The sequence below is a fragment of the Myzus persicae genome, unplaced genomic scaffold, assembly GCF_001856785.1.
Source record: "Myzus persicae strain clone G006 unplaced genomic scaffold, MPER_G0061.0, whole genome shotgun sequence".
NCBI lineage: Eukaryota > Metazoa > Arthropoda > Insecta > Hemiptera > Aphididae > Myzus > Myzus persicae.
Window position 1 is genome coordinate 234,142 of NW_019101461.1, and position 23,813 is coordinate 257,954.

The window sequence follows — 23,813 nt, forward strand, 5'->3', positions numbered from 1 at the left end:
ATGAATAGAAGTACTTTCTATTATTATTATTAGAAAAAAAAATAACAATAATTTATGTTTTAATGTATTATATTTTCGGGAACGGTCCCATTCCAATAACCCTCCGGGAATTTTCAAGAATGCCAACCTTAGTATAGATACGAATCTAAAGTACTTATCTTATTCCAGCTTTTGTTATCAAATAATAATTATCGTTTATTATTAATGTTCGTATTCAACTTACTAACGGATTATTCATTAATTTTTCAAGATGAATATTGTAAATGAACTACCAATTCGATTGCCGATAATAAAATAGTTACTCTGTGTAATATCTAATATAATAGAATAATAATAAGGCATGTAAGATCGCTGCCATAACCTACGAACATACATAACGTATGAACCAGAGGTGTTCAGGGAGGGGGGGCCAATAGATCCCCATACATTTTTTTCTCAATATTTTTTGTAATATAAATTATAAGTTAGGTACGTGTTTAATGATCGAATGGCGTAATATGTCGAAAATAATTTGACCGCCGCTGATATAAATACATAAGTTACCCTATGCAATCAATTTATGTGTTCTTGTAGTAATAGATTTTTCTTCCATTGTTATTTCTATCCGTCCAAAGAATATTTCGTTGTACGTATGAGTCATTACGTGTGATCAATTAAAATAATGTCGCTGTATAACCTACGGTAGAGCTGCAAATTGCAATCAGATGTATGATATTAACAAACAGGGTCTTTAAAATGTCGAGTGTCAACAAAACGTGTGAGGATTAAATCTGTTCTCGAACGATCTCCATAACTTTTATCACACAACATTTGGATGATTCTGTGTATATGTTTTAAACGCATGCCTAAAATATGATCGAAAACAAAAAAAAAATACGGTAGGAAATAATGTATCAGTTAAAATGTAATATCGACAGATTTAAAATACTATAACAGACCTATAAAAAAAAACTGTTTTATGGGAGTCATCTACAACTTGAAATTCTACACTGGAGCTCGGGAAAGCCAAAACTGTAACGACCAAGATTTGATAAAAAAAAAAACCATTGTGCTTTCGACAAAAAAAAACATTTTTTTAAGTCCTAAGTGCGACGACGTGTTAAGGGTGAGATATTACGCTATAATATTGGTGTACGTCATTGTCGTGATATTTTTATGGCGTCCAATCGAAATAATCATATTACAGTGATGTGTTGTAGGTACTCACGTGGTGTAAATTTTTCGAGCGACTCTGCCGACTGAGGATAGTTGTGGTACGCACGCACCTGATTGTCGGGTATAATATAATTAATTACGATAATATTATAATATATGTAAAAAAAAAATAACAACAATACGATATCGCAGGTAGCAACTGACCGCTAAACTGTCCGACTGCAGGTATTATAATAGACGGTCGTATTCAAAGCGTGCTCGACGGCGTTATGAAAAAAAATAACTTACCGGCCGGAGAAAGTGATCGGACGAACCCCTTCCCGGGCAAGACGACGAGTGCGAACGGTTAAGGTGACGACACTGTTAAACAAATACCAGATAAATAGTGCACTGTTTCTATGGGCATATGAAGACGCGTATTGCGTAGGTTTACAATATAATAACGATTATGACAATAAAATATCGTTAAATTAATATTATTATAACAGCTTTAAGCTACACTTCGTCATTAACGAATTTTAACGTGTTTCAAGAAACAAAAAAGTCGTATCGCACGAAAGCGACAAAATCGTATCGTACGAAAGCGCCAAAATACTAGGTAGGTTAGGTAGGTCTACCAGGTATTAAATTTAGAACTATATCGTTCAAAAACTCCAAACGTTTAATTTCAATCTACGTATTAGTAGAAGTCAACCAATTTATTAAAATTATATATTTATTTGTATGTATATATGATTGGCAATTTTTTAAAAAGTCGAAAAAACCAAACGATTTATGCAAATTATGTATACCTTTGGCGCCAATGTCGTAAGTTGGGTGCACAGGTATCAGGTATGAAATATTGGATCGGCGCTTATGTTCTTCAATTTTCGATGCGTAATTTTTGTATTTTTGGCACCTGTGTAATACAGCCGGTTGTACATCCCGCGATTCGAAGATGGCCGCGGGTGACTGCGGGACGAAAACGTCGTTTCGCCTGCTTCCGATAATTGAGTTCGATATTGTAATGTTGGAGCCAATTATAAATCGACATAAAGTGTGCTAAAAAGTCCGACTAAGATAGGCACAGACTTGTGCCCTACAAACCGACAAAATATATTATGCAATAAAAACAAACAATATTTCTAAGAATCGTTTGATTTGAGTACACTGAGCTGCTGCAGGTATACAACAAGAATATAGTGTGGGTTACTATATTATATTATTATATTTATTATTTCACAACGCTCACGTATTGCCAATTAGATAATATTGTAAAGTGGATAGGTCGCGATCGTTACAACTATAAGATTGACAATAATTATTTAGAGAATGTACAGCGATAATACTGGTGCGAAATAATAACCTATATAATATTATTATAGTTAAGCTCGTTGATATCGCTGTAGAGAGGGTATCGTAATGCTTCCGCACTTCCGCAGTCGGTACAACGATAATATTTTACAATCAGAGTGTTTGGTGATCAATATTGTAGTGGATTTTTCTTTATGGATTCCTGAAATATTTATGACTTCTTTGAATTTGAAAATATATAAAAGGTGTTATACTTTTATATCTCAGGCTATACCATAAACCATTATAAAAAAAAAAAAAATACTAACACCTAAATTTAAAAACAAGTGAAGTCGTCTTCTAGTCGCTCTACTAATAAGTAGATTTCGAGTGCACCTCGTCATTGAGTAGGTCACTGTAATGGATGTATTTTAATTTAATGATAAATCGTCGCATTCAAAATACGATTATGGGCGGAAACGGCTTGTCAGCGTCTATATTTTTAATTATATAATATATATATTATATTACTTCTGGTGATCAATATATTTTGTTTATTACTAATAAGGCAGATTGAACTAATTATTGCCAAAAATATCGCATACCTTATGTAACATGACATTTACATAATTTTATTAAAGTATCGTATAATATTGCATAACGTATACATTATAAGTTGTAAGTCAATACCAAAGTACATATACTTCAGAACGATGTAAATGGTATTGTGGTGAATGTAAGTATTTAGCTTAAAATTTGAATAAATATTTTGAAAATTTCAATGTGCATAAATTACAATAATATACGTAACTGTGGATAAGTTTCGAGTCCTTAAGATTAATATATTTTTGATAACAACAAAACACTTTGGACGATCAAAGAGAAATCGTTATTTTTCGTTTAATTGTACAATATTGTCAACATCTTACATTCAAATGTCTATAAAAAAAAAATGATCACGTATATTACAAGTATTTTTGAATTATTTTCTGTAACAAAAACTCAAGTGGACAAATATTTTCAATTTTCAAGCTTTTTGACTGAAATATAAAAAACTATCAACATAAATTGACTACACCTTTAACATTCATAAATTACAATATCAAGCGTGCAAGTAATGTGTAATGGATAATTTTTTTAAACAATAAAATATGTAGTCATTAAAATTAGACTTTTTCTTTTTAGATTAACTTTTTTGTTAATTATTAAACGTGGTGTTTATCTTTCTCCGCATTATCCGTCTAAATCTTCTTCCGGATTACTGAACAGCGAGTGCACTCTTGGCGTTTACTTAGGCGATTGCTCGAATTGGTTCTTCTGATCGTTAAAAAAAAGAGGCCCATTCGCGGACGTAATAACATACCCTCGTAAGTATTGTCTTAATAATAATAATAATAATAATATAACAAGTTAGTACCCCGTTTACATAACACACCGTAAGGTTAAATAATTTTTGTCGGCGCAGCGATAATAACAATATTTTTTTATGCTAAACTCGGCAATTATATAATAATTATAATGGTACTAATATAATATAATTGCCCACGGGGCATACAGGACGTTCCTATAAAATACTACGCTTTACGCTGGATGACGTCTAGACCCTAACCGGTTATTTTAATCGTACGTGATCAGATCCTCGTCGTCGTCGTAACACTCGTAACACGACCTGATGGTTATTGTAGGTTAAGTACGTCAAGGCTGCTGTTGTATAGGTATATATCACTATATTATAGTCGGCGCAGTCGATCTCCAGAGTCCTGGCCGGGCGGCTCGTTCCGAGAATATCTTTTTTTTTAAAATTTTTTTCGGAAGACGAGACCTGCGATCCGAAGAGTTTCTTTTTTCGTGTACATATTTCACCGCTTTGCGCGTGTAGGTAATATACATAATATACGTATCGTTATTATTATTTTGGTACTTACGTCATCATATCATTACTATTATCTGCATAATATACGACGGTCCTACCCATTCTTGTCACGATCGTTTTCTGTTTTGCACAATCGCGTTGAACAATAACGCACAATATTCTAATGTCGCTATCCCTTGACCCGGAACTCAGTCCTTCTGTGGACGGATATAGACCTAAGGCTGTTTGATGCGATCTAAAGAAGTCAGTCAAAACCGTTCTCTTACAAACATAATATCATTGTTATATACCTGCGCATATGGTACGTATCGCACCCGTACGGTACAATATAATGATTATATTGTCTTTGTTCAAACGTCATTTTTTTGGACTATATTTTACGATATTATTACACAACATCGCAAATATTTGATTGATTTATAACACATTTCGACTATTCTCTCTCCACTCATTCCGTCGCGAATAACGCGCTTTTCGATGTTCGTCCATTCGTTCATCTTATCATACTATTATACTTACTTTAAATAGGTAATTTTCGTTTTCCTTCACGGAACTTCAATATAATATTATTTTGTATCGTGGCTGCTGTTAAACGTTCCTAAAGGAATAATAATAATTAACAGCTCTTTTTTTCGTTATAAACTAAAAATTATCTGATTTTTTCCGATTATAGGTACCAGTGGAAAATGTATTTAATCATTGATTCACTCAACATGTCATAGAACTATCGACATTTTTGTTTTCGAGTTATCTATTTCCCTACACAATATATTGTTGTAAAGTAGGTAGTAAATTAATTTTTATTCATCATTGTTGCATATTTTTTCGTTTTACTGAACTGTTATTTAGTACGTACCTATGTGGTATTTTATTTTGGACGAATATTAAACTTTTTTTAATTCATTCAGCCATACCTCGCTCGTTCAGCCATACCTCGCTCGACGGCGGTGCAACTAGTTACATTAGTTGCTCCGTATTTGTGTTATCCCTATATTATGCTTGTATGTGTATATTGTATATATCAAAGAATTCACATCATCAAAGATGTTTCAACTCCATTGACTCGTTTATACACTTTTCTCGAACGCGAAATATTTTACTCGAATGAACTTTGTATTTGTTTTTTGGACGAGTAACCGAAACCATCCACATAATATGTTCCGTTCGCACGACACATTTAATTAAAAACTTAATTATTACTACTAATTTTGTTATCTTGTTTCGGTTAATTTTTTTTTCTATTAGCGATTTAATTCCAGCACAGACCTTCTAATCCTCTGTTAATTATTCTCCCTTCTATATATTATTATATTCCAAGAACTGAGAATATTGTATTATGCAAATTTCAACCACTACATTCAATTAGTTTAGTATTTATATTATCATATTTTAACTCTTCCCGTGTTCTATGCTCGTAATTCCTTTTAAAGTTTTCTTTAATACAACACTTTCGACGGACTATTTTTATTTTTAATCTTGTGTATTTAAATATGTAACTTATTGAATTACTCCACGAGCAAATGTTTGTGCATCTAAATAAGAAAGAAAAAACATTTGGTTTCTGGGTAAATTAAATATTATATTTGATCAAACATTATAATTAATACAAATAATTATCCTAAATCATCTATCATTGTCTTTGAACAATTATTAATCTCAAAGCCATAAAAACTATCAAAAGTTTAAGAAAAATATATTCGGACGAAGTGACTCACTTCAACTTACGATCGAAACCGACCATTGTTATGCAATCCGTAATATGCATGTATAAAAATGTTAAACAATTAATCGTGAGCCCTCGTTTTTTAAAAAATTGTCTGTGTTACACGATGTACTATTCCGACTTATACGGTTGAATAAACCTTTCAAAGCCTTATATCCATTCAAATACTTCCAGTGGAGACTGTACTCAAAACCCGATATGAACCACCAGTGTTCGCAAAAGAAAAATATCATTATATTATAAGACCAATATACCACTGTTCGTTGATTTCGAATCTAAAATAAATAATTGATAGTTAGGTCCCATATAAAATCTCGACATAAACGCCAAAGATGTACTTGAAGCATGCACAGTGAAACTAGTTTATTTGGTTTTTTTTATTATTAAATTTATTTATATTACTTATTTATAATTTTAATTTAATGTGTATCTAGTGTCCATGTACAAAGACAAACTGTATCAATACACCTTGTCGTATTCAAAACTATAAATCGTATGATAATCCATATTTATTTATTCAAATTAAAGTAATTGTTGGTTAATCCTATATAATTTTATATGAATCTGCTAAACTTCTCTCACGACAATGTTTTTTTTTGACCAAATTAATATAAATAAATAAAAATATTACTACGTACCTACCTTATACCTATGTATGTATATATTATTATTCTTTATTTTATATTCACATTTTATAATACGTCTAGTTAAAATGTACTTGATGTGCGCTCAAATTATGAAATATATACAAAATAGGATTTCTTATTTGAAAATATAAGTTTTTATCGCCAACAGGACACTCTTTAAAAAGAACGAAATTTAAAAAAAATTGATTTTGAGGGATATTTAAATATTCTAAAAGACAGAGTTTGAATAAATATGTACTATTAAATTGGAATTGAGGGTGGTCATTCCTAAAAAATCACCCTGTATACAACATCATTTTTAAAAATAATTATTTAAATTTGAATGTAGGCATTATAATAGCAGGAAAATCCATATCAACAAAAACGCAATACAAATAAAAACAATAACAAACATAACCAATAAAACCTTCCCAGATCAGCTTTGTGTAATTATATGTGTAACGAGTAGATATATGTCACATGTGGATACAACGCAAATAAAAATATGACCAGATAATGAAATTACTATTTACTAATACGCATTGTGTCACATAAAAACCATTTTATTTGTTAAAAAAGGGAAAGTGTTACCATGTATTATTATTAGGAAATTGCAAACCAGTTTCATGATTCAAAACCTTTTAACATATCTATGCGAATTATTTAAAAACATTTTTAACGATTACACGAAGACATACATTTCTTAATAAAATTAATTAAGGGCAATGTACCTATTATGACGTATACGTCGGAATTCCAAAATAAATATATTATTTTTCATGTTTAATCGATAATTAAATCAAACTGGATAAAATAAGTAATGATAGGACTATTATAGGAGACAGTAGAGTTGTGATCATGTTCGACTTTGAACAAATTCTATTGGATTTGTTTTTAATTACATTGTGTTGAATTAATATTGAAGTAAAGTATACACGAAATAAATAAATATATGTCAATTACTCAGTTCTCATCTGTGTTTCATTATTGAATTAAAATCTTAAATTTTAAATTAAATTTTCAGTATGTAATTAATTTGCTTTTTAATTGTATTACACAGACTTGATTTTAACAGCAAAGAAAACTAATTTATATTTATTTGAGGAGAAAAGAGTTGTTTAAATTGTAATAATTGTGAAAAGATAAAGACAATTAATGAAAAAATAAAAAATGGAGATAAAAAAATTAATACTACACCGGTAGTACAAGTAAATCAAATGGAGACGAGTAAAAAAAGTTTCATTTAAAATACACGAAATAATCAATAGGAAATAGAAATTATCTTAAAGAAGCACATAGACTCTTTATATAATAATGTTTTATTCGAAATGAAGGTTCGTTTGAGCGGGATGTATACTTTCGTCGATAGGAATCGTATTTAATTAAGACTTCGTATTTTTTTTTTCTAAATATATAGTCGTCTCACGAAACGTTTAACATTGTACTTTCGTCGACGTTCACTAGTCGATAATTATTATTTATTTAGATATTATTGTAATATTTATTCCGAAAGAGTTAATGAGGACAATATTACGCGTGTACATACAACCAAATGCGTGTAATTTGTTATGTACATATTACCATTGAGTATTTAATAGCACACTAAATACAATAAATTATACTCAATGATATTACACAACATATGTGAGTAAACGTTATCATTTTACCTACAACCCCCTGAATTGTTTATAATTATTATAATACAAAAATTTAAAAACAAACCCCTATTATAATAAACTACATTACAGTGATATTACATTTATGGCGGTAATGTGTACAGCCAAACGATATCGATTAAAATATTATGTCTGTAACTGAGGGATTTATTCGTCGTATTGCAGGTTTTAGTATGAATTTACCCGTCCGAAGAGATATTTAATATTTTGTACAATCATTTTCAGGGTACAAAAATTACCAAAGTCGTTCAACGAGTTTTATTACGTCATAAAGTATACAATACTTATAGAGATTTTTATAGTTAAAAACATTTTTTTTTTCAAGTCAAATGATCAAAAACTATACTTAAATACTTTATATAAAATTACGTTATACATATACGTAAAAAATTCATGTTTCTAGGGGCAGCAAAACAAAATGATATATTCTATGCAACTTTTATTATAACTATTAAAATATTTATTTATTTTTGTTGTTTTATCATTTACTGCCAAAAACAATTTAATGATGTATTTTTATGAGTTATGGATTTTGTCTTTCGAAACGTAATTTTTGACTTGTTTTTCTTTGAAAGTCAATATTTTTTTCTTGGAGCTATAGTGGCTATACGTGTAATACATAAATGTAAAAAAAAATATTATTATTTAATTTACGGAAACGGTAACGAAAATTAATAAACATTGTAACTTATCACAATGCATTACATTATTAATAGGTACATTAGTTTCTAACTTTCAATCTTGTTAATGGAAACACAGTCCTACAGAAAATTAGAGAGAAGCGAAAATTATCTTTGCCAAAAATTAGTTGTGCAAAAACGTATACCTACTTAAGATATAATTAATTATTTAATACGTTTTTGGTGATAAACTTATATTCAAAAAGGAAAAATATTGGCATGAGGATTAATGAAAAAGTTGTTGTATCGACAAGAATACTTTTTACATTTTGAGTTTTCAATTATCATTTGTGTGAAGCATACGTCATGTCTCTTCAGTCACGTCATTGTGTTTGACATTCTCTCCCGGGACTGGGGTATAGATATTTTTCTTCGCATAATTTGCAATGACACAACTTTCAAGAATCTCTGTTTTTAAACTAGAAGTACACCTGTATCCCAAAATTGAAAAGTTTTTGCAACAGATTTTGCATTCAAAGCAGAGCAATATTCAAACGTATGAAAGACGTATCTCCAATATTTCACAAAACATGATTTTTTCTTATAAAGAAAAAAATGTATATAATATTCTTGTTTAATACTATTTATGCTATGAATGTGAGAAGAAGACCTCTTTTCTAGGAAAATATAAACTAATAAACTTGTATAAGATGGTTATTATTGCAGGACAATAAAGTAGACAAACAAAATAATAATGTACATTGAAACGCTTACCTACTTCAAATTCAATTGAGAATTTAATGGTTTACTTCATATCCTGTAAAAATCTAAATTCCAGTACCTATTATTCTTCATAGCTCGAGAACATTTAAAATAATATTTAAAAGCATATACTTAATTTATCAAAAACATAATATTTTAAAGCTTAAGTGGAAAACCATAATGATTAAGTGAAAAAACTTACCTTACTTGCTAGATATTGAAAATTCACAATTACCTACAACATATACATAAGACATATTTTGGGAACACTCAGTATCATAAACTAACTCATCGCGTGAGTGCGCATGCGCGCCCGAGTGAACGGCCAAATGAATGTCTATATTTTTTAAATCCACGTCAAAGTTGTAAGTTTTAAACTTAACGACCCAAGACTACAAGCTTACAAAGTGGTACTACGTCATCAGTGACCGACACGGGTAACGGGCTCCTTTGAAAAACTTTTGTACTTACTGCAGTTGTTAAACGTACCTACTGTATTTTGGCTCACGTTTTTTTTCCTTCGTACAAGCTCAAGTTAAACATTTTGACTATAAAAAAAAAAAACACAAACAAACACACTTTTAACGATACTTGATGTTTATTTCGCCGTCTACTTAATCTAAGCATACGAATCACAAGTGTAATCAAAACATTTATTTTGGATCGATTTTGTTAAAAAATTCTTTTGACATTTCAATCAATTGCACATTAAAATAATAAATTTGGGTATCGGGTGAATTTCCACATTATATTCATTGATTGTGTATTGATGTTCATTCGTGTATTATACAACCTATTATACAACTTCAACACGTTATAATTATCTACGTCATTCGTGAAATAATAGATAAGTGTAGTTAACTTACTGAAAAGTCTAATTAAATTAAATCAAATGAAAAATATGATATTATATGTTCATTGGATAAAAAATTATGTTCTTATTTTGGTATATTATATTATTTACACCATTGTAAAAGATTGTAAAAGAGCACACAAGTACATTTCTATGAGCACAAAAATGTGCTGCTCTTACAGTAGTTGTATTGATTTCGGTTATTTTTAAACGACTCGATGAATATAAAATTACATACAGAATTCGAACACTTGCAGTATTATTATATTATGCTTAAAGAATGAATAAAATACTATTAAATAGTTTAATCATATTATATAAGTATTCCTAAAATAGAACATTTTCAATCAAAGTTAAACGGAATTACATTTTATTTATTTTGATTTCCATAATTACGTGGGTATTTTACCATTATTTTTACTAGAAAATGAAAACAATATAATGATCAATACTCATATTTTATTTTATTATATTATAATCATACTGTTTATGCATAAAAGACAATTGATATTATTTATTCGGTTTTATTAACACGTGTTTAAGTATTAAAATATACTTAAATTCGAAATTATTCTCGTCATTATTTTTTTTCTTTGCTCCCCGCAGACATACGCGATAACGTTTCTCGCGGTCAGCGCGACGTCTTCAACATTTATTATATTAACCAAAGACGACTGCGGTATCCGGTAGCCACAGGTACATATATACATGGGTACAGCTGCTTATTTAGCGGGCCCTATGTGCTCGTATTGGGGTCAATTATTGTACCAAAGCGAAACCGCACCGACTAAAGTTTACGGCCTACACCGCGCGACGTTGGTACAGCGTATTGTGTGTAGGCACAACACACCCTCGATGATGACTATACATGCATTTTATATTATTCAGATTACAATCGTATTGTAGTGGTGACATAGAGTTAAAAAAAAAAAAAAACGTTTCCACTTTGGGCACACTGAAATCGTCTGAAAGCGATATCATTACGATAAACAACTGATTAGGAAAAACATCCCTTGCGATTGTCCTAATTATCCGTGTTTCCTATTATATAATATAGGTACCTACCTATTCCTAACCTACTTAGGCACATTTTTTTTGTCAATAGCTACTCTATATTAACTATTTATGAATAATACAATATTGCTTAAAATATATTGAATTTAAAAAGTGTCAGTACTTATTTTGCACTTGTATTATGTCATATTTGTTTTTTTGTATTTTATATAATAGGTACATTATTTAATTTTGCATAGCAAAAAAGTTTTATTTGGGACGAATTAATTTTTTTAATTATTATTTACTGTAAATACTTCAGAAGGACAATTTGCATTAATGCCAATAATTTAGTGTAATACGCAACTATAATATATTATACAAAATATACATCCGCGTAGAACAACAATGTCTAAAAAAATTGATATTTTAATTGAATATCAGATTGTGAATCATGTTCTCAATGAAAACTTTTGTTAATTAAAAATATAACTTAAAAAATAAACCATTTTAATTACACAAATAACACAACAATTGATTCGAATAGTTTTTGCTGTAAAATGTTTAAAAGTTTCTCAAGGTATAATATTTAGTGAAATCAATATGTATTGATCAATTATAATATTTATTTAACAAAATGTATTCCGTTGAATCTTGCAATGTTTCATTAAATTAGTTTAATTTTCTTTTAAGCTTTTTTCTGAAATTCCATTTACTTAATCTAGTTTTCTCAGATATCTGACAAATGTATTAATAAGTAACAAAAAATATGTCAAAAATAAAAATTAATATAAAACGAAATACCATAACAATAAGTTACCATTCTAATAAATTGTTAAGACTGACAAATAAACACGATTCATAATATTATAAAAACTTATATAGCCAACCTGAGTATAATACATTCGCTGAAGTCAAAAATCGGTGAATATGTCCACATCAGTCAAACTACAAATTGCGACAAACTATTATGCCATTTCGCTTAATGTTGTAATTCTTCGTAAGCCAATAAACTAGAAAATTTCAAAAATGTCCGGTTTAAAGTATGGTTTTTATTATTGTTTTAGTCTTTGGCAGATAGCTATATAAAGCGACGTTGAGAAATATATTTGGAGCATTTCTATTCAAAAAGTGGTTACCTCCATGGGTACACAATTTATTATACATTCAGGCAAAATACATACTATCTATCGTTGTAATAAGACGAATTTACTCTTCACTCCCCTCAAAGCGTATGAAATCGTTATTTGAAATGTAACTGATTATATATTATTATGTATAATATTATACTGTAAAACATTTTAAATTCTATTAAAAAAAACGTATATTTGAATGATATTGAAATTGTATCATTTTTATATTAAAATATTATTGTGTGTTATTGTGAACTCTCAATAAAACTCTCCACTACAAGCAATCAGCTTATCGAAGGGTTGCGAATATTGCGATGCCGCACTTAAATCCTTATAGTTTTTTATATACAATAAGTTTGCTATCCACATGTACTATTTAAAAAAACGGAAATTGATTGCAAATAAATAGATATGTTTTTATTACAATTTTATAATTACTCTATCATTTACAATGGAATGAAGACAAATATGAGCCGTTTTGAATGGTACCTGCACTGTAGATGTCATGCGGGATTTGATTACAAGATAAAATAGAATCTATGTCATTTTTTAGACATTTTTTTACGAGAAAACGCCTATGTGGACATATTATCTGAACTAAATTTATATAAAATAATATTTGGTTTATCATGACGTGTGTTCTATGAATGATAACCTGCATATTTCGTTTTGTAGTCGAAATCGATATTGGATGGGAGTTAGTTATAATTTTGCTTTTATCGTTTATTATTCGTTTATGATTATAATGTTATAACGAAACAAATGAATAAACAACTCTTCCATGATGCATTTTTTATGAATTATATGATACATTTTATGAGCATTTCAAATTTTTGGGGCTCTGCAGAATTTTCTTAGCAGCATAAGGGCTCACAAATAAGTTGGAGGACCGCTGTTATAAACAATAATAATAATGATAATAATAATAATATATTACATTATTTTTCAGATTCGTAAGCTGAAAATGAAAACGCTCGACGGATTGTCGTCTGCGAATGCGAACTATTATAACAATGCATTATATTATTATATTTAGTATTGTTACGGTCAAACGGTTTATCGTTCAGTTTTAGTGGTGTTAAGCGCAGACGTGTTCTGTTAAATGACGCATTCCATTTGAGTCTTCTTTCCAAGAATAATAATGTTTTTGGTGTTGTTGTTATTGTTGTTTTCGTGTGACCCGGCCGGCGAATAATTTTATTAATATCTCCAAGTGCTTTGTAGGAGGACTTATAAATAAAATACTTTTTGTGTCTGCGCGGCGGCGGCGTGTATGAAATACTATAATAACACTATATTGCGGGAGCCGAAAGTGATCGACCTCTGACATTCTGTTTCGACTCTGAGTCGAGTAAATATAATCGTACAATAGAGATGTATTCATGTATTTTTTTTTTTTATTATTATTTTACCTACTTGCCTATTTTTATTTTTATTTTTTTCGGAAAACGCTATTTTGAGCAGTGGAAACCCACAAACAGTGTCACGGTGTACCTTTTTTTCCTTAGAATGGACACGGGTTGTATTTTTTTCACGAATTTTCCCTAATATAGGGTTTTTGGAAAATCGTGAACGTTGTAACAATAGTGGACTGATGTAAGTGTAAACACAAGTTTCCCTAGTGCAAAGTTTTGTCCGTTTTTGGACTCGGTTTCGTTCGGAATTGTTTATCGAATGCAATGATTTATTATCAGAAGATACCGGCCCACCCCGATCCCCGGTATCACACTTTTGCTCATATAAATATTATTATATACGATATATATATAATATATATATACATATTTATAAAGTTAATAGTTACATGTAGTATACTTACATAACGACTTTAATCATAAAGTAAGGAATTTCGGGAAAAGTGCTCATAAATCATAATAATGTGTATTAGTACGCGTATAACGACGAGGGACGGTTATCAGCTGCTGTTACCATCCATAATATAACATATGTGTAATATAAATTTGTATTCCCTATCGGGTTTTCAATTTTTAAAAATTCCGACCCTCCTCCCTTGCACGTCTTTCGTCGGAACACGACGCGGTGTGTTTTCGAAAACTTACGAACGGGGTTTGTTCATCTTCGTCTGCACCCGCCTCACTGGTAATAATATTATTATTATACGATCGATTGGAGCGTTTTGCTCGTTATAAGCTCATATAATGCCATATATATATAATATATACATATTATATTACAAAACGTAACAGAAATATCTGAAAAGAAAAATGAACCTAGTTAAATGTATGATAAAAATTGTATACGAATTATATGGACAGTGAACAAATTAAGAAATATACTCATGTCAGGAAATTCCCAAAAATAATATTTTGAAAAATGTGATTACTTTATTTTAAACGAAATTACTTTTAAAAAAATACATCGACGTTTAAAAAGTTCTGAAATATAAACTAATCGAATTTTATAAATGTTTTGAAATGTAATTGTTCTTAGAATCAAATTTTCAAATTGGTTATTTTGAAATGTTCTAAAAACAATTGAAATACATTTTTAAATTTTTATTTTATATTTTAAGAAATGAAAATGAAAAAATGCGCACTAAAATTAATAAAGGTCAAGTGTTTATAACTTACATAAGTATAAGAAAAATAGTTTTAAAAAAATCAATTAAAACAAAAGTTGTCCCAAAAGTCGGTTATTTCTATTACACCATGTGTAGTATATACCCCTATATGGGCATATAATGTCATATTAAAGCGACGGTCATCCTCGTCATTGCCAGTTTTCCCATAATTCTGGAGATAAAACTTATACCAGTCTATCGGGACTACGTATGGATTCCGTGGACATCTCACGCGCGTATATACCGTGGTGCTGTTACACATGTGTGTGGGCGTGTGTGTGCGTGAGCGAATTATATATGTAGTGACCGTGTATACGGTAATCCGCAGCCACCCACGGATTACCACGAAATTCCGGGCAACCGGCCGAGATAAAATGTACTCGCCACCAAATAACACCCCTATAATAATATATTATTGCAGAACTGCAGCTGCTGTTGGCCGTCCGGTGGTGTAGATAAGTGCACATCATCCCTATACGACTTTACTGCCGCCGCTGGGGCGTAATAATAACATACATACACCTATAATAAACAATAATGTAATGTCGTTCTCCTCGTAAAAAAATATTTACGAATTACAAATTTTTAATGAAAACAATACAACAATAACAATAATGATAATGTGTAATCGCTATCGTAACTGTACATGTATACACGAACGGCAGCCCAAACGTCACTGAAACGTATTTACCGATGTGTATACGTGGGTGGGTTTGTGTGTGTGTGTGTGTGTGTGTGTGTGTGTGTGGGTGTGAGCGTTTATATATATTTACATATTATTATTATTATTATGTAGCGGTTCGTTCATATAATTTGTAACAGCGATTCCCTGCAGAGAGACCCAATGCAGTGGAATGTGTCAACGTTAAATTCTAATCCAATTATACACGCTGTACCCGGGCCGTTAAAGTCGTGCTCGAGATTTACCATAAATCGTAATGTTATATAATATTATGTATAATATTATATTATTACATGTTAGGTATGTGTGTTAAAATTATTTCGATCTGAATTTTCTGTTAGGTGAAGTCGTTTCTCTGTTTATGTGCTCGAATCCGAAACGTTCTTGCGACCGATCGTCTCGCAGCCCAATATCCACGATTGTGAACGTCTCGTTGATTTGGTGACTTGACGTTAAAGACGGACATGAAATAGGCAAATTTTCGATAAATCACAAAAATAATTATTGTTATTAATTAAATGAAATTACAACAGGTAAGTAATGTTCTCGGGGCATGTATCAATTAGGTGTTCTGGACAACCTCCAATTATATGGATCATCGTCGGACCTATATGTACTTTCTCTTGTCGCGGTTCACACAGTAATCTGATTAATAATGGTCGGGTAATATTTTTCTATTTTTGAGTGAAAATGTATGTAATAATATTAATCTATACACAAATTAGTTTTGTGTAATCATCAAACAACTAAGATGATTTCGGTTTTTCGTTATTTTTTACACGCATTTACATAAATGCTTTTTTATGGCTGCTTTGATTGATTTCAACTATTAATTAGGGCCCTGATTTCAACGGGAACTGCTTATATTTTTCTGTGATCTAGAACAATGCATTCCAAGGAGCGCGTTGCAAATATTTCAAAATTAAAAGTTTTACTTTCTATTTATTTGTCAGTATAGTGTAAGTTTTTAATGCAATTTTTTATACACTCTTTGAATTTTTATTGTACTATTTGGTAATTTAAAATAATATACTATGTCAATACATTTCACTTTCGGAAAGTTCTCCTATCAAATGTCAATCATTCAAAGTTTTATGATTTTAAAGATGCCTTTTCTGTGTTTTTTTTTATGTGATTATTTTGTTCACATCGATCGGTATTTTTTTTTGTTCTACATATTATGACTAAAAAAAGAACTTTGTTAGTACCTAAATAACTAAAATAATGTCCTAAAAAGTGTTGAAAATGCTAAAAGTTAATTCGATAGTTTCTTTTCGCTTGCTTACTAAGGAGGACGAATTTGGTGTAGACTTTTCGTTATTAAGTGAAGTGTCATATTATGTTACGCAATAATAATAATATTAATAAAAAAATAAAAATCGATTGTATATTGTTATTTCGTTTGTATAATTTTATAGTATTATGTATAGTGGTTCCTGTTTAATATATTGTAATTTATAACATATCACTTTGTAGGCACTGAGTTCCGCACTGCGTATACTCCACAAATTGATGATCGATTTGAAAGGTTTTAATGCCAATTTATCTACGACTCAGATCGTCAGAATTTTTTCAAATATAAAATATAATAATATAATGTACTGAGGTAGTATAATAAATTATGTTCTACACTGTAAAATATGAAATACACTCTAATACGTTTATAATTTAAAACTTACTTGGAGTCAATATTAGATTTTACTTGAAAATGCCTACAACAGTGAACACTTAAGAGTATTTCAACGTTAAAAAAATTGAACTACATTTGAGTTTGGCGGAGAGTCTTTATCATTTTAAACTGATAGGACCATTTTTTGAATTTAAAATTTGTTTTTAAATTCAATTATACCTGCGGCGGACGAAAAAACGCGTGCAAACTGTGAAAAGAATTTAGTATTGAGTTTTTTAGAAATTGTTCTGCTTTTTTCGCTTTTAAATCCAAGCCATGCTACTGATTAAACTTTGCTGGCTGCAATAAAAACAATAGATTTTATCTCACGTACACGGTTTAACTTACGAGTTAATTAAAAAAAAAAAAAAACAACATTCATGGTCAAACCTCTAACTTTCGATCACACCCCCGTACTTCTTAATAATATTTTATCATGAAAAAATAAAATATTTTTAAAACCGCTTTCAGAAAAATGTGTAATATTCGCGAGTCAACTGGTTTCCGGTTATGTTTTGTTAAACCGACTTCCTTAATTTCGTTGACATGCCTATATATTGTGTGCTCGAGTATTTCGATGATTTTCGTGGACATTTCGATGAAAGCGAATGGAAATTTATGATATCGTACGCGTCAAAGTACCTACGGTTTAAGCCAACAGCTGATGAAAAATGAACACCTACACACAAATGTTACCGAACACTGCAGCAGGTGATAAATTTGAATAAAATACATACGGTGATTGATGTACCTACTACGAATGAGCGCGTTGTTTATAACCGAAAACAATGTTGACTTATATCATCGTAAGTATAATATACTGTTTAGTTTTTGCAAGGGCTCGATGAAAATAATATTATATAGGTACCTATGTAACTGCACAACATGTTTCGGATGGTTAAACCCGCCCATAGATAGATGCGCATTCGTTATCATAATTGATATTCACGTGGTAATTATTCGAGCCCGGGGGATAGAATGTTTATTGCGTTAAATTAAAATGTAAATGAAACCAGATAATTGGTTTACGTATGCAAAGGAATACTCAAAATACTTAGCAACCATCTTGGTCTCCCGCGAAGACCTTAGGGAAATAATATGTGCAACCGTGTCATCTTGAAATTAATATTTTTCGCATTTCCACGTACAGTTATTCAATTCACAAACCGACAGATAATTATCGCGTTGACGATAACACTGTGACACACACGCTTTGGAAGGATTTAATAAGTTTATTATTATTATCATCAATAGAGCAGGAAAATGTTGTCATTATTATGTTCGGTTCAGCTCAATTCGATAAAATATTATATTATATTATATCATACCAATCGGTTACGTTATAGATTTTTCAGATGTTTGTATGATATGAGCTATCGGAAATTACTAAGAAATTTATAAAAAAAATAAATACCTTCCTTGTGTAAAATATACCTAGTTGAATATCAGTCTGCAGATTATGAGCAGATGAGGTGCTGGATATATGGATTTTTCATGTTAACAAGTATTTCTTACTAGTTAAGTAGGTTAACCCAATCCAAAAAATTGGAAAAATGTCAGCTTTTTAAAACCAGGAAATTCCTTTACTCAGACCAAGATCATAAAATATATTGTACCTACTTGAATTTTACAATTAACACGTAATCAAAAACATAATGCATCTTACAGTGCACACAGTCGATATAACGAATTAACAAGGTACGTATTACAAATAATTACATTTGAACCGTATGATATTTAGTTTTATGTAATAATAATTATTACTTTCAAAATGAAAAATCGTACGGAGATGACGAGACGAAAATTCTTATGTACCTTAATTTACTATAAAATCAATCTTAATCATAAATGCGCATAGCCTGTCAGTTGTACTTAATAGTAAATGATTTTTGTGTATTATAGACTTTATAATATTGTTGTAAGAAGTAGAAAGTGGCCGCCGAAGATATTTTCGTATCTATTAGCTCACGGTCAACGTATAATACATTCGTATACAATTGTGGATTATTTTCGATATCGCCTAAAACCATAAAATAGAAAATAATAGACGTATACCAACGATCATTAGGTGTTCACAGACAATATATAATTGAAAAGGACTCGAGTACGACTATAATTTAGGTTACATTAAGAAAATGCTCTAATGCACTATTCAGCCCAACTAAGTAACTGTAAATACTAAATAACGTCAATATTTTAAACACAATTTGATGATTAAAACTATCTATTCGGCTAAACATTTTGTACGAATATATGCAATGTATGGTGTAAAAAAGTGGACAAAGTAGGCAACCAATCTGCTGTATTGTAGATTTCGAATGTGCCATTGAGTAAGTAAATATAATGTATCATGTAGATATGCGTTAAATTTAAATTCAATTATAAATCATTGCACACAAAAATTGATTTGAGATGGTTTGTATTAAGGATATTTTAAATGATATAAATATATATATTTGCTACCTATTTAAATTGACCCTCGGCAGCAAAGGCCATTAGGATTAAAAAAAAAATATTTACAATGTATTATATAATATATAGCATATAATAAAAGATTATAACTCAAATATAATAATCAATAATTGTACAGTGTATTTATTCCTTTTGACGGTATATTGATATTTATTAATTTACGTTTCAAAAGTTTTTGACAGTACAAAAAATATTTTATTGACATTTAAAGAAACAAAAACGAAAATGTCAACTGTCGAAAATCATACCAGTTATTGAAAATTCTAATATAAACATTTTTTTTTGAGAATTTCAACTATTTAATATGTAATTTGATTTTTAGTCATCCGAAGAAACAAAAAACAAAATGTTATCAACTTCTGCAATCTTAGGTAGACAACTCATCCTTAATATCACAAAAATTTACTGAGAACGTGAGAAATAAGTGTAGCATGTAAGATATAATCATAGAATAAAGATATAATACATCTATATGCCACTTTACATGGTATTATCATCTGTATCACTCTGTAACTATTGTTAAACATAATATTAAGTCAAACATTATTTTAATAAAATAAATGCCACATTTTCTTTAATTTCATCGTTATTTTAATTTATTATGTGTGTTTTTGCCTTTTGATATTAGATGTATTAAAATAATTTCCAAAATTGTATCATGTAAAATAACGTATACAATATTATTTCAGTTAACGTAAATTTCAACTTATCTCACTAACTTATTTTATAAACTCTTACTACAACGTAACATTTTCCATTGTGCAGCTATATGTTTTCATTATTTTTCAAAATTGTTAATGTTTAGTGTTTACTGAACCAAAAACGCTGTATACAGTATAATATGCAGTAATTTCAAGTCCCTTTACACTTTATATTAAACTTTAATATAAAGTGATCCTATTTTTAACTATTTTAAATTACTATTTCAACTTATTTTATATTTCATAAAAATAAAATAAAAGTGTAAGTTATTTAAAATGTTGCCTCTAACAGGAACGTATTTATTTTTCGATCCTAATGGCAGTGAACAATGTGTCGTTTTTTATAACAGTGTTATTTTGTTTTCGAATTTCACCGTATAGGTATATATGATTCATAATTTATACAGCTATTGAATATTTTTGGAACTGACCTTATTTTACTACTTCAAACAGATTATTGATTGTGGAATATTTCATTAGCTATTGGCTCTAGAATAAAGGTTATTCTTCAGGGTTATAATTGCAAGCAGCTTCCTAATACTTATTTGTTAAATATCATCTCGTAGCTTTGAAATCTTGCAGCTCTGGTATTATAAACAGCGGGTCGACAAAAATCTGAATGACGAGTTACGTACTTTAATTTTATCTTCAACGATTTGAAATTCGTTGTACACAATTAATTGTATGATCACTCGGCGCATGGAAATTAACCTACATACACAATACCTACACACATTAAACTACCGTAGTAAAGTCAATTGCAATCAGTTGTTCGTTGATTTGTTATTGCATTAGTGTCGAACAATCGTGATGTGTATTGTGAAATCGAGCACACAGTGTCAGTCGAGGTGAGCATTTTAGACAGGTTGTTCTATTGTTTTACCTATTATAGACCTAGCAATTACGTACAGTTTTAGATTTTAGAATATTAAGAGTAGGTGATAGAATTGTTTTAATCCAACCACTATAGGTAACCATTAGTAAACATAGGTATACAATTATCGAAAAAACCAAAGGTATTCCTAACGCTAGAGCATAATGATATTATTATTTCGGACTACATCTGTAGTGGGAAATTCAAGAGACCATACCGTCGTGAGTCGTGATGAGAAATGTGCCGTAATTGACATCAATATATGATTAAGGCTTTTTAGGTGTGGGCGTGGAGAAGTCGGATTGGCATCGCACTGCACCAATAAAAACATTCGAGTTAATGAGACGATGTACACGTTTTTATCATTGTATTATTATCCATAGCTACAATATAATGTAATCCTCAAGTGTACCTACCTACTTTATATACTCACAAATATTTAGTTTAAGAATATATCAGAACAGAACGGTGATTGAACTCGTTCTCTAAAATGGATTCATCTAAAATAAAAAATACACAATTTAAATTAAACAATATTGGATGGTTAAAAATAGTTTTTCAGAATAGAGCATAATAAATCTATATAGGTTACAAAAATAAAAACGTATCTTTACTTGCAAAATAAATTCTAAATACATAGAACATCATTTGTACTATATTTGACATTGTTATCCATTTTAATGTTATTATACCAAAAACCCATGATAATTTCTTCTTAAATATTACCTACCTGTGTGTGATTTTGGTTTTACAATAATTGTTTTAGATTATTAAATCATTATACAAAGAAGAAATAGCTATTTTCCTCACCATGGTTTAGATAAGTAACCGAAAAAGAAATGTATTGGTTGTAGAATGATTTGTTTTTGTGTTTTTTATGTATGCAGACATGTTTTGAAACAGTTAATTTGTTTCAATTTTCAACATTAAGGGTGACTATTGTCATTATATTTGATCTAGTTGGTACTTTGGGATGTCAAAAGTATAAAATGTATTCCAATTCTTTTCCTAATAATTGGGAAGGACAAAAAGCAGTGGTAATATAGTAATAATATAATATAATAGGGAGATACGCAACAACAGTTTTTAACGAAATATTTTTTTTTTTTTGTTTTAATTTAGAAATGAAAATAAAATGTTCACCATTAATATTTACATTAATATTTTCTAAAATGACTTGATATAAATACAATTTTAAATATTTTGTATTTTACCTGAGTAAAAGGCTTTCTATGTGGGGTTTTAATTTTTTACTTCTTTTAAATTTTTATTAGATTAATTTAACGTTAATGAAATTTCCGTTTCTCAGCAAATTCGCTTTAATATTTAATACAAATTTCCTCGTAAGTTGTTATTAGGGTAATTCAAAAATATATAAAGGACATGATTACAATTTTTTTCATAAACGTTCGAAGTCATATGTTTATAAAATTGGATATTCAAAATATTCAAAATATAAATTGTCATACTTTTTGTAACAATAAAATTTTAGTTATTTTCTTGTAATTAAAAAAAAATGTCAATCGCAGGGAAATCAAACTTTTTATAACTATACGTATTATTTTTATGAACAAAAAAATTTCCGAAACATTTGTACTTATTTTAATAGCTTTTTTTTTTTTACTGGTATTAATAACAATAGTTCACTTTATATAAACATTATAAAAGCTTATTAATTATTTGTTTATTATTTGATTTTTAGGTGTCCGCTCTATATTTTATGGTACGTTATTGGTATTAGGTAACTTATAATGTTATCTACTTGCGATATTTTTTTAAAATACTATTCGAAACCAGCAATTTGATAATAATATGATTTGAACCATTTAAATACAAAATAACAAATAGGCAGGTAGCTTCTATAATTAGAAATAAACGCTGATTCACCTGTCTTGGCGTCTCTTTTGCTCAGCAATGTTTTTTTACTCGTACAATGATTTATTACACCCATTACACCAACCTAATCAATGGCGTGGTATATACTCGAATCCTATTATACAGCTGAGTGAGTTCCGTGGTTTTTTTCCGTTTTGTAAATTGTATTATATCGAAAGAAATAACGTCTAAAAAACCGCACTTAAGTCTCTTAAGAATACAAAAGTTTCATTTTTAAATCGTTTGATTAATATACACGAAACAAATACCGCG

The 23,813-nt window shown here is 29.5% G+C and overlaps 2 protein-coding genes across 2 annotated transcripts in view; one reads left to right on the forward strand and one right to left on the reverse strand.

Moving 5' to 3' along the window:
• LOC111029230 (cytochrome P450 6k1-like) overlaps positions 1 to 1,437 on the reverse strand; it is a 60,893-nt gene extending 59,456 nt beyond the window's left edge. The window contains exon 1 of the mRNA XM_022308183.1: positions 1,208 to 1,437. The gene's annotated coding sequence lies outside the window, so the exon portion shown is untranslated. The remainder of the gene's footprint in view (positions 1 to 1,207) is intronic.
• LOC111029231 (protein amalgam-like) overlaps positions 1 to 23,813 on the forward strand; it is a 341,924-nt gene that overhangs the window by 171,076 nt on the left and 147,035 nt on the right. The window lies entirely within an intron of this gene.